The sequence below is a fragment of the Phaseolus vulgaris genome, chromosome 9, assembly GCF_051622355.1.
Source record: "Phaseolus vulgaris cultivar YP4 chromosome 9, ASM5162235v1, whole genome shotgun sequence".
NCBI lineage: Eukaryota > Viridiplantae > Streptophyta > Magnoliopsida > Fabales > Fabaceae > Phaseolus > Phaseolus vulgaris.
Genome location: NC_143506.1, coordinates 21,611,198 through 21,622,828, shown reverse-complemented (window position 1 = coordinate 21,622,828; position 11,631 = coordinate 21,611,198).

The window sequence follows — 11,631 nt, the reverse complement described above, 5'->3', positions numbered from 1 at the left end:
AATTGCGTTTTTTTGAAATCTTCAGAAACTTCAATATTATTAAAATGTTGTGATCAAATGCGATGCAAAGACTGCAATTTTTTTGATGCTGTGACGACAATTACGGTTTCGGACTTAATATAAAACATGAAAGAAACTATGTGAAATTGGTTGTGTACTTTCCTTCTTTTCACATAACAGGTTATGTTCTCAACAACCTTTTTCCCAGGATATGTCTTTCTCAGATTTTCTGAACTAAAATCTTATGTTTTGTAGATAAAAAGTTATGATGAAAAGAATAGATTTTTCTAAAAATAAATAACAAGTATATATTAATTAATTACTAATAAAATCTAGAAATAGTTGATGTTGAAAAAATAAAAGTGGCAGAAGCACATGTTGTACCAAGCCTTCTAAAACTTGTAAAAGGTGTTGTGCTTCAATATGGGTGCATGGTGCAGAAGCAAGCTCAGAGTGTTGGTAGATTTTGTCAACTTGATTCAACTAGATTCACAATTTATCATATATTTTATTTTTTAACCAAGATTTTTTGTTTTCAAAGTGCGCAATCGATCCCGACTATGGTGTTGGTCAAATTATGTTTTTTTTAATATTATAAGTTCAATTATCAGTGTCAATTTGAACATCCATTTCACAATTAATAAGGAGTTTGAACTTAACAAAATTAAATGGAATATATGATCAATTTTTTACATAAGAAAATGCTAACGAGAGTAATTAAGTTTATGAGTACTTAGTTATTTTAGGTGATATCCATTTTTGTTTGTTTGGGTTGTTAATTATATTGTTTTAAGTTGAGGTGGTGTTTATTAATGTTTTTTATTTTTTTTATTAGATGATGACTAAGAATTAAATTACTTATAAAATGGTTTTATTTATTCATTCTTTTTGTTGATTAATGTAAAAAAATTTAAAATTTTGATGATATTAAGTTATTTATTGGATTATGGATATACCTAACTTGTTTCATTCATTTTTAAAATATCATCGATTTATTTTTTATGATAAAAAATATAATATAACAACTATTTTATGTGTTCTCAAAGAAAACATTATTAAAAAAATTATATAAAAATAATTAAAAAATAAATAATTATTAAGTAAATTAAATATTATTTTAAAAATTAAAAAAAATTGATATTCAAATTAATTTTTATTATTGATAAATAATTTTTAAATTAATATTTAATTACTAATAAGATTTTAGCTAATACTAATATTTTATTTTATCGTGAGTTTTTTTTCACTGTGAGACTAATAAACTTTTATGTTATTAATTGTACTTATTTTTTTTTATCGTCTCTAGAATTACGTCTAAAAATTATACTTATATATATATATATATTTATTGTATGCTAGATTTTTAATTTTTTTTAAAATTCTCTATATGATACTTATACCTATACTGGTACTAGTAGTTGTAAGTATAAGAATAGAAAGAGAATATAAAATATGTTTTAAGTTTATTAATTTTATTTAAAATTTATCTTAATTTTAAGTTACGGAATTTCTTTTCTGTTACTTCTAAATAACTTATTTTAGATGTTTTTTCATTGGGATTATAAATATTTTCTCACATACAATAATAAGTATCTTATTTTTTAAAATTAATTTCATATTTTAATCTTTAAATTAATATTATTTATTTTAGAACTCTTAAAAAATTAAAGTCTATGAAAAACACATTAGTATAAAAAGGAAGTATTTATGTCACTTTCTACATTGGTTGACTAAAAAACTGACGTAAAAAAATGTGTTGAGTAAACAATTTAGTTATGTTTAAAATCATTATATATATATATATATATATATATTATATGTTTTTTCATGGCAGTGCTAGTTTATCTCTAGGCTAGATTTTGTGTTTAGAATTTTTTATTGTATCACATTGGTGCTCCTCAATCTGTACGTCACTAAGATATATATATATATATATATATATGTGTGTGTGTGTATATATTAATTTTATTGTTAAAATTAAATTTATGGTTGATTTTTGGGATTTCAACTACGGGTAATATACATGAATATCCATTATTGATATTCAAATTTTAGAAACATGTTGATATTAATGTTGCATTAACTTTTTTCCATTGTTGTCCGATAACAGAAATAAACAACCTGCTACTGATATGATAACATGATATATAAATTGAAGGTAATTTTATTGCTCAATTTTTTACTATATTATTAAGGTTAATAATAAATTGAAAACATAGTTTTTGGTGTGGTTAATTTTATTATTTCATTGTACATTTCTCTACCAATGTATTATAGATCCTAGAAAGAACTATCTTGTTAATTATTTCTATCATATAATAAATAATGTAACTTATGTTTTAATTAATTATATTTTTAAATATTTTAATAATTATAATTAATCAAATTCATTTGTTCAGATATATCAATAAATTAAGTGTGAATTAAGAAAAAATTATAGATATATATATTTGTTATGACTCAATCCATTCATAAGTACGTGAACATAAAGGTGATGAGTTTTTGTTTATCTTTACTAAATTTGAGTACATATGTCAAATTTATAATTATATAATTAATAAGAAATATTCTTTTTAAGGAGTAGGTTGACCATGAACAGCTAATGTATAAGAGTTGGAACAATCGTAAAGTGTTTCATTTTAATTTTATTTATTTATTATTGATAAAAAAAATGTTTTGAAAAGAATAGCTAAGAATTGAATCCGTTTGCTTGTGAAAATATTAAAAAAAACAAAAATTTGGCCTTGTTATTTGAGTTTGTTAGTGGAAATATTGAAAATTTCACATTGTCTAGAAATAAAAACATACTATATAAATGGATGTAAACCTAACAAGTTTTACAAGGTTGTGCGTTAGACTTAAAGTTCACTTCCTAGTATGGTATTAGAGTAATGGGTGCACAGCTAACAAGTTTAAGATTGAGTTAAATTTAAAGTTCACTTCTTAGTATGGTATTAGAGTATCCTGACGAGAGTTTGTTGAGAATTTATAGATAGGTACAAACTTCACTCTTATTTTATGAATCAATTTTATAAGATTGATTTAAATTTAAAGTTTAGAAGAAAAAAAATAGTAAAAAATGATAATAGAAATATAATAGATAGTGATGCATTGGAAGAAGTAGAATACATTCCCCCAAGACAAAGTGTAAGGAAGAGATGAGGGTGTGTCTAGGGTTACATGGATGCATTGTATTTGCATGGCACTTTTTAAATTTGTGTGATAATTGGATTCCCTTGAAGACCTAGCTTCTATTTCAAGATCTCCCTCATTGTGATGGTAGAAGATGAAACTGTGAACACATGGTGCTGAGTAATAGTGTCCCTCACAAGCCACCCACCCACCACAATCAGGATCACAAAACAATTGCTCTAGGGTCCCTCAATATGCACATACATTATCTTCATCTATTATTTTCTTATTCAATTAACTAACTAATTACTTTATTAATTATTATGCCTTCTTCTTCCCCATCTTCATGAAATATACCTTTTCTTTTCATTGGTAAAAGATGGTTTTCAGCAGTTGCTTCTGATGTGATAAAGAATTGTTTATTTACACCAAAGTCGTTGCCTGGTCGGTGTTATAGCCACCTTTTTAGCAGGGAGAAGATGGTATGATACAGGAAATGTCTCATTTTATTACTTTATAATAACTTTTTAACTCAACTCATCTTTAACTATATTCTCATCGGAAATCCAATTAAACTACAAAACAATTCATATCTGTTGGTCCACACAATAAGGTCAACTCTTTTGTTTATCAAAATCCAGACTATACTATTATTAACTCTCACCACTTTCAACCCTACTAATATTCTTTATACTATACCACCCTAAACTCATTCCTTAATTCTATATTATTAACTTTTAACAAATTTAATTAACTATATTCATTTATTAAATACTCCTCGTTTCTTTTTTTTTTCACCTGTATTCTAAGATTTTTTTTTGTCTAAATAAAAAATACAATACAAATAATTAATATTATTTTAAATTTTAATTAAATATGTTTTTCGTCTCATACTTTCACACAAAATTGATTTTCATTTTTTTTATCAGTAAAGACTAAAATTAATTAAAATAGAGCATTTCATGAATGTTTTAATCCTTTTACAAAAGTACCATATGCTATAAGTCTTACAAACCAAAGATACACCATCTAAGCAAAGACTAAAAGCATATCTAAACATTCCTAATGCCTATTACTTAGTCATTTATGTGTAAAGCAACATCAAAAGCAATCTAAACGACTACTCTAATACTTCTTCTATGCTAGTCTGCTACACCGTAATGAATTCTTTCATTCTCTTTAAGAGATTTGTGCATAATGAACCACATAACCAAGAAAGATCCATGTTGTGCTTAAACCTACCTAATAGATCTTCACCTTATTGCAACATTTTATTCCTCTTAGTTTCCTCTACTCCCATGACAAAAATCTTCCGCTCAGCATGATTCAAACCTTATTTACTCAAATAAGAACTCAGACAACATCCCTTTCCTCCAAAGCCTCCTCCAATGATCTTGGTATCCTGATTTTTGTTCTTAATCCAAACTTTAGACCTTCAGGATACTTGTAGTAAGAAAACTATTAGAATAAATCATTGTATTTTTTTTAAGTGAGAAACGAATTTTCAGTGTGAGTCAAGACGACGTTAAAATATTTTATACTGACTCATCGTCGTTGAGGTAGATATTACTATATTATAATATAATTTACACTGAAAGTATTGAAAAAATCTAAAATTTGAACAACAAAAATCAAAATATAATTTTTTTTTCTAAAATATTGAATGTTTGAAAAAAAACGGAAGAAGTAAGAATTATTTATTTAATAACATATATTTGGAAATCACATGTATCTTTCCAACGTTACAAATACTTCCTCGAAATAATTTACATTAAGAAGTTAATAACAGTGTTGAAAATGTAAAAACAATTGTCCCTAAATTTTTTACTAACATTATAGAAATTAGTTACAATATTATATCAACTAAAAAATTATGATATTTTATAATATATAAGTAAATATAGAATTAAACTTGATATTATAATATTGAATTAAACTTTATATTTGATAGTTTAATTTTTTAATAAATAAATCAAGTTTGATTTGATTGTACTTTTAGTCTCTTGAAATGAATTTAATTTTAAATTTATTTCCCCGGCCGAAGGTATAAGACTTATTTAAATATTTGTTTAAAAACCAATTTTTATTTGAAAGTTTAATTAATTTTTAATTATGTAATAAACTTGACTATTTACAACTCAGTCTCTATTATTTTATTAAATATTTAAAATATTTTTTATTTTCATTTAAACATAGTGTTTGATTTTTGTCTTCAATGTGATTATTATTTTTGTCTTTAATGTGATTATTATTTTTGTCTTTTTGTATTCAATTCACCAATCAACTAGCTTTTTAGTTCTTCAATGTTCTTTAACTTACAACTAATTCTTTTCCTTTTCAAAAACCAATTCATTAGCAAGCAATAGAAAAATTAAAGACCTTCATTGTGGAGAATATAAAAATAATTTAAGTAATCTTATTGATGACAAAAATTAAATTGTAAAATACTTCGATAAAAAAAATATTTTAAATATTTATTAAAATAAATTTTTGTATAGGAATTTAATTAGAAAAACCCAAATTTATAAATTACTTAAAAATTATTAATTATTTATAAAATTTAAGATATTAAAGTGTTATTTGTTGATATTTGAGAATATCAACAAGTGGTTTGGATGTGAAGAGAGTTTGGGGTGAATTATGTAAACCTAACTAATCCATGCATAGCTTATAGCTGCTTAACTACCTTTTCTCTCACTTTTTTTTGTCTCTTCTATTATGGAAACCACACCACACCAACTCACCTATGTAATTTCTTTTTCCATCTTAAATCTGCATTTTTTTTTTCTTTTATTCTACCTTCTCCTATAATGCTTCTTCATAACAATTTATTTTCACTGTCATTTAATAACTCTACAAAAAAATTAAACACTTATTTATTCAAGGTCAACTATAATATAATTAATTAATACCACATTTATTTTAGTTATTATGTATCATTAAACTTTAATCTTCATCCTAAAAAATTATTAAATAAATACTAAATTTAAAGATAGAAAAAATTAATTACGATTTTAACTAAATTAAATATTAGATTAAAAAATTATTGATATAAATAATTCTTAAATTAATATTTAATTAATTTTAACTATCAACTTTAAAATTTAAATAATAAAAATTATTTTAAATAATAATAATTTTAAAATTTTAAAATAATATTTAAATTAATTAATTAACTAAATTTCATTTTTAAAATTAATTTTTATTTAATAATTTTCTTCTAGTTTTTAAGTATATTTTAATTAATATTCTGTTTCTCTTGTACCTATTTTTAACAGATCATGTTTCAGTTAATGAGTTGGAAAAGTTAATTGTTTGATTATTATTCACCTTTTCTTTGTTTTTTTACATACTTTTGAATGAATAAAAAGTCAGGCCTCTTTTAAAGCCAAGACACAGTCCCATGTTATATATTATCATTCAATTTTTTTATATCTCGTCATAAATTTGAGTGACTTTTTAGTAGTAATTTCTCTTTTGATTGCGTTTTTTTATTTAGAAGATTTAAATTACGATTTTTTTTATTAAATTTATTAAGACCGACAAAATATTTGTAAGAAGAATTTTATTAAATATAAGAACTTATTTAAAAATATTAAAACCGATAACCATTGCCACCAATAACTTTAGTAGCTATATTCTATTTATTTATGTCGATTCATTCAATTTTGTTTCAGGAAGAAGCAGTTTTTTTTTCTTCTTAATAAATACAACCTTATTTATTTCTTAGACTAACGGTACAACATTCTTAATTACTTATGACTGTAGTCAATAATAATTCAATTCTACAGGTGTAGGTAATGCCCATTCTAAGGTTAATATTTTATGTACATTCAATTTGGTTTATAATTCTTGCCTCTTGTTTATAATTGATGTACTTTATCTTATTTCAATTAGTACACATTATATATTATATATTTTTAAGTTTATATTAACAAATATTTTGTTAACTTGTGCTATATAAAAGTCAATTTAATTTATTGATTTTTAATAAAGTATGGCCTAACCCAAATGGTTTGTGACCCATCAAGAGGTTAGATTGGACAGTAAAGTTCTAGCATGCCATTAATCGACACTTGGCTCAATTTGGAGATGTGTTGGTTCATGAACAATCATGCTATCTAGGACATAATATTCTAACACTTTTTTTTTAAGTTTGACATTTTATAGATTGCTATTAATTCTGGGACGATCACTTTTGTTGCTTCTTTTGCGCATTTGGTTCAAAATATTAAAAAAAAAAAAGAGATGGATTCCAAAAATTTGTGTTTATTTTCTGTCTATTGTTATTTGTCATTTTCCACCTCAATTTTATTACACAGTGATTGTTGTTGTTCCTCATTTTGATCGTGTGTTATTTATTTTATGTCTATTCTTATCGTTTATTACTATAAATATACAATAAGAATTGGCAATAAGAAATGGACAGTGAGAATCTCATTACATCAATACATATTTTTAACACATTCGTTACTTATTAAAAAAAAAACTTAAATTTACAATAAATTTAGGTTATGATAAAGATGTGTAATTTTTTATATAAAAAATATAAATTAATATGAGATACTTTGAAGATATCACAACCCTCTTACAAAACAAACATTATTTATGTGTCTAACTTAAAAAAAAAATTATCACCACGATAAATATTTCAATAAGTAAAAGAGTTACTAACTTGAAGTTTATTTTTCATATATGTCTAAGATTTCAATTCAGTCATATAAAATTTTTTCTCAACATATACCCTCCATTATCTAAATATTATATTATTTCTATGCTCCAAATACATCATATTATTGCAATCCACATACTTTTCCACATTATATTCTATTTTTGATTTAAGTGAAATAGGTGAAACTAAAAAAAATTGTGTCATTAAATTGTAATGTTGGAAAAATTCTAAATCACTTTCCACCCTATATTCCTATCAAACCAAGTATCTTGTTTAACTATTTTTATTAAGTAACGCCACCACCATGATTGTTTCATGGGTATAATCATATTGTGGCCATCCACAATATGATATTTTGACAGTAAAACTTCTCTTCATTTATGATTTAGTCCATAATCTCCATAAAGTGAAAATGGTTAAACATTTAATATAGCTATAGGTTGATAGTTTATTTTTCATTATAAATTATATAGGTGCCAAGAATCTCTTCACATCAGCGTGAATAAGAAAAACACCAAGTGCAGGAAAACTTATTTTCAAAATCAGATTTCACAAATCTTCCATACGTCATTCCTTAATTAGTAATCTTCATAATTTAGTTTATTTATATTAGAGCTTATCTTATATAAGCGCTACTTGTTTTAATTTATTTCAGAGATTGTATGTTTTAGAATTTGATTATGAGATGATTAGGAATGAAAGTTTAAACACGGAACTGAGATCATTTAGCACCTCTATACTCTGTTTAGTTTAGTTGGATAAGCAATTAATTAAATGTTGACAAACAAGACCTTAACATGATCTTAATGTTTGTTTAAGGATAACATGAATGACAAATAAATTAAATTAGGATTAATGATGTTAAGAGACTTACATTGCTTCTTCAACTAGCTAATACTTAATAGGGACATAAACAATCTTTGTTTTTCTCTCACTGCCAAAAGTCAAGTCTGATTCAGCTACATAGTGCATTTTTTTTCATTTCCATACACAATCTCTGTGATTCAAAATGGTAATCGAATATTTGAATTCCAAATACTGATGGCGGAAGCAACACACAGTCACGAATCAATTCAAAAAAATAAACGACACAAAATTTAAGGTGGTTCGATCGCCAACTGCAACCTACATCCACACGGACAACTATTAAGTTCTCATTTCTATCCTGTCACACCGATTACAAGTACAATGATCTCTTTAAATAGAGATTATAAAAGGGACATAATGATTCAGCACACTCACTAAACATTGTGTCTAGTAAGCCCAACCCAATTGATCCTGGTTTCATACCCAACGATCTCCCACTTAAAGTCACGAAACAATGTTCATTTACGCTTTAACTATGTACAATGATTAAACGCACTCACTAAACATGGTGTCTTGTCAGTCCAACCCAATTGGTCTTTACTTCATATCTAACAAATACGTTATTCAATAGATTGATGACTTTATTATGATTTTTTTTTTATCCATATAAATATTAAATATATTTTTCTTACTCTGTAAATAAAAAAGGAAAACATCTACCCACTCTAAATGCACTTCTTCAATCATACTTAAATATTTACTTTACCAATTAACAATACAAAAATTACATATTATTTAAGTGAAATTCTAAACATAATTAAATTATCACATAACTATATATTGTATATATGAGTATTCTCCATGCAACACCCAATGGCTAAGGATAGATCCACGTATAGTACTGGGTAGTTCACTCCACAAACATTTTAAACTTTCTTAAGTACAGTACAAATACAATCTGCTTCAAGACTATAAATTGTTTCCATAATTTAAAATATGGTAAAAAAATTATCCAAAAATATGAATACTGTCTTTGTATTCTTTTTCACTTTTAATTAGACATATATTTTTTTTAATTTGTATTCACTTACTATTTTTGTAACGATAAAAAAAAGTCTTTCAATTGTTTTAAACCATCACTTTTATTTTTATTTGTCCAAAACTTTTTAATCGTCCATCAAACACTATAATATAAAGTTTATATGTGAACTCAAACTATTTATATTTACCTTCTACTTATTATCCATATTTGCTTCGCGTAATCAATCATCTCTTTACATCAATATATTATTTATGTTGGAAATGATATTTTAGTTTCTTAATTTTACCTTTTATCCAACAAATTTTCGTTTTGACAAATAAGAGAGTTGTATCGGATCAATTTTTTTGAGATATTTTACTTATTCATTATTTTTTAGAAAGGAAATTTTAAAAAAGAAATTTAGTTTAAAGTAAGAAAAAACAATAGACTAAAAAAATACTTAAAATGCATCTATGAAAAAAAAATCGAACCTAAGAACCTTATTTACAACTTATTTAATAAATTATTAATAAGTATTGCGATTGCATTTATATCTTTATAACGAGATAAGTACAAATATCTTTTAATTATTTTGTGAGTCTATAACTTTTTCTACTTTAAAATATGATATGTTTTTTTAAAAAATTAAATTAATTTTAAGCTATCAAATTACATTAAATTCCAATTTTTATACGTAATTAGTAAATAATCTTTAAACATTCAATTAAAAAAAAGTAAGGATGAAAAAAATAAGTTCTCTTTAAATGTCACATTAAAAGTGTAAGAGACCGAAATTCGGTCACCCTCACAGAGATTCGGTCTCTCTCACCGAGATTTGATCTCCTTGATAGAGATCAGGAAAACCTAGTCGAGACCATGAAAACCACCACGGACGGCCCGACCGACCGACACATCCATCCATTAATGTTCAAACCAAGGTCAGTGAAGCTAATATGTCATTAAGGATTAGGTAATACATCCATAAGTGCGATTCATTCCACTAATCAGGCCCAATAAGATAAGCCAATTAAAATAATATAAATAGCACACATTCCAAGGAGGAAGGTACGTCATTTATTATTGTGCACCTACCCGAATACCGATCACCCGCTTTACTGACTTGAGCGTCAGAGTGTCTTCCGCAGGTACCCCAACACCCGAGACTGAGAGTCGAAGGAGAAGCACGAAGACAAGAAGGACCACAGCCAAGCACCTAGCAACCTGCCTGGCCGAAGGAGGAAGACGAAGACTTTAATAGTTCTCTAGGTCTCATCTCCCTAGCAGCAACAAAAAGAAACAAAAAAATCAAAGATGAAAAATAACTAAGACAGTTATTTTTAGAGTAATTTGATTCTTTCTCATACCTAAGTTATTTTTAGAGTAATTTGATTCTTTCTCATACCTAAGATAATTTCTTATTTATATATAATTAAAGTTTAGGGTTTGTGGGACACCTTAAATTTCTGTATGAGACATTGGGAATAACCACCACGACAAGTAACAACTGGTATAGCAGCAGTGACCACAACTAGGTCATTTGTGATATAGCATAGCACTAGCCACTTGCTACCACCACAAACCATATTGAGGACACCTATTCACGAAACAAGTGTGATTGAAGACTAAGCATATCCCCCTATTGAAGATGCTACCACCTACTTGATGTCACCATTAACAGCATCTTGTATCCAATATGACCAGACATTTAGCCTTTAGCAACAGATTGTTGCTTATCCGTTTGGATGCTTGGCATGTATGCCAAAGGAAAAACAAACAGCGGAATAAGTAAGACAAACTAAAAGACATTGATCAGATGATAGTACCATTAATGAACTCAATGCAGTTAAAGGCTCGCATTGCTACACCATGAACCCAATCGCTATCCTAACAAACCCACACAAGCTTTTCAAGTTATTGCAGTTAAAGAGTCCCACATTTTAATGAATTTCACTTCTATTTCTCCCTACTCAATTAAGTCATCCAGCATCCACGCTAGAGC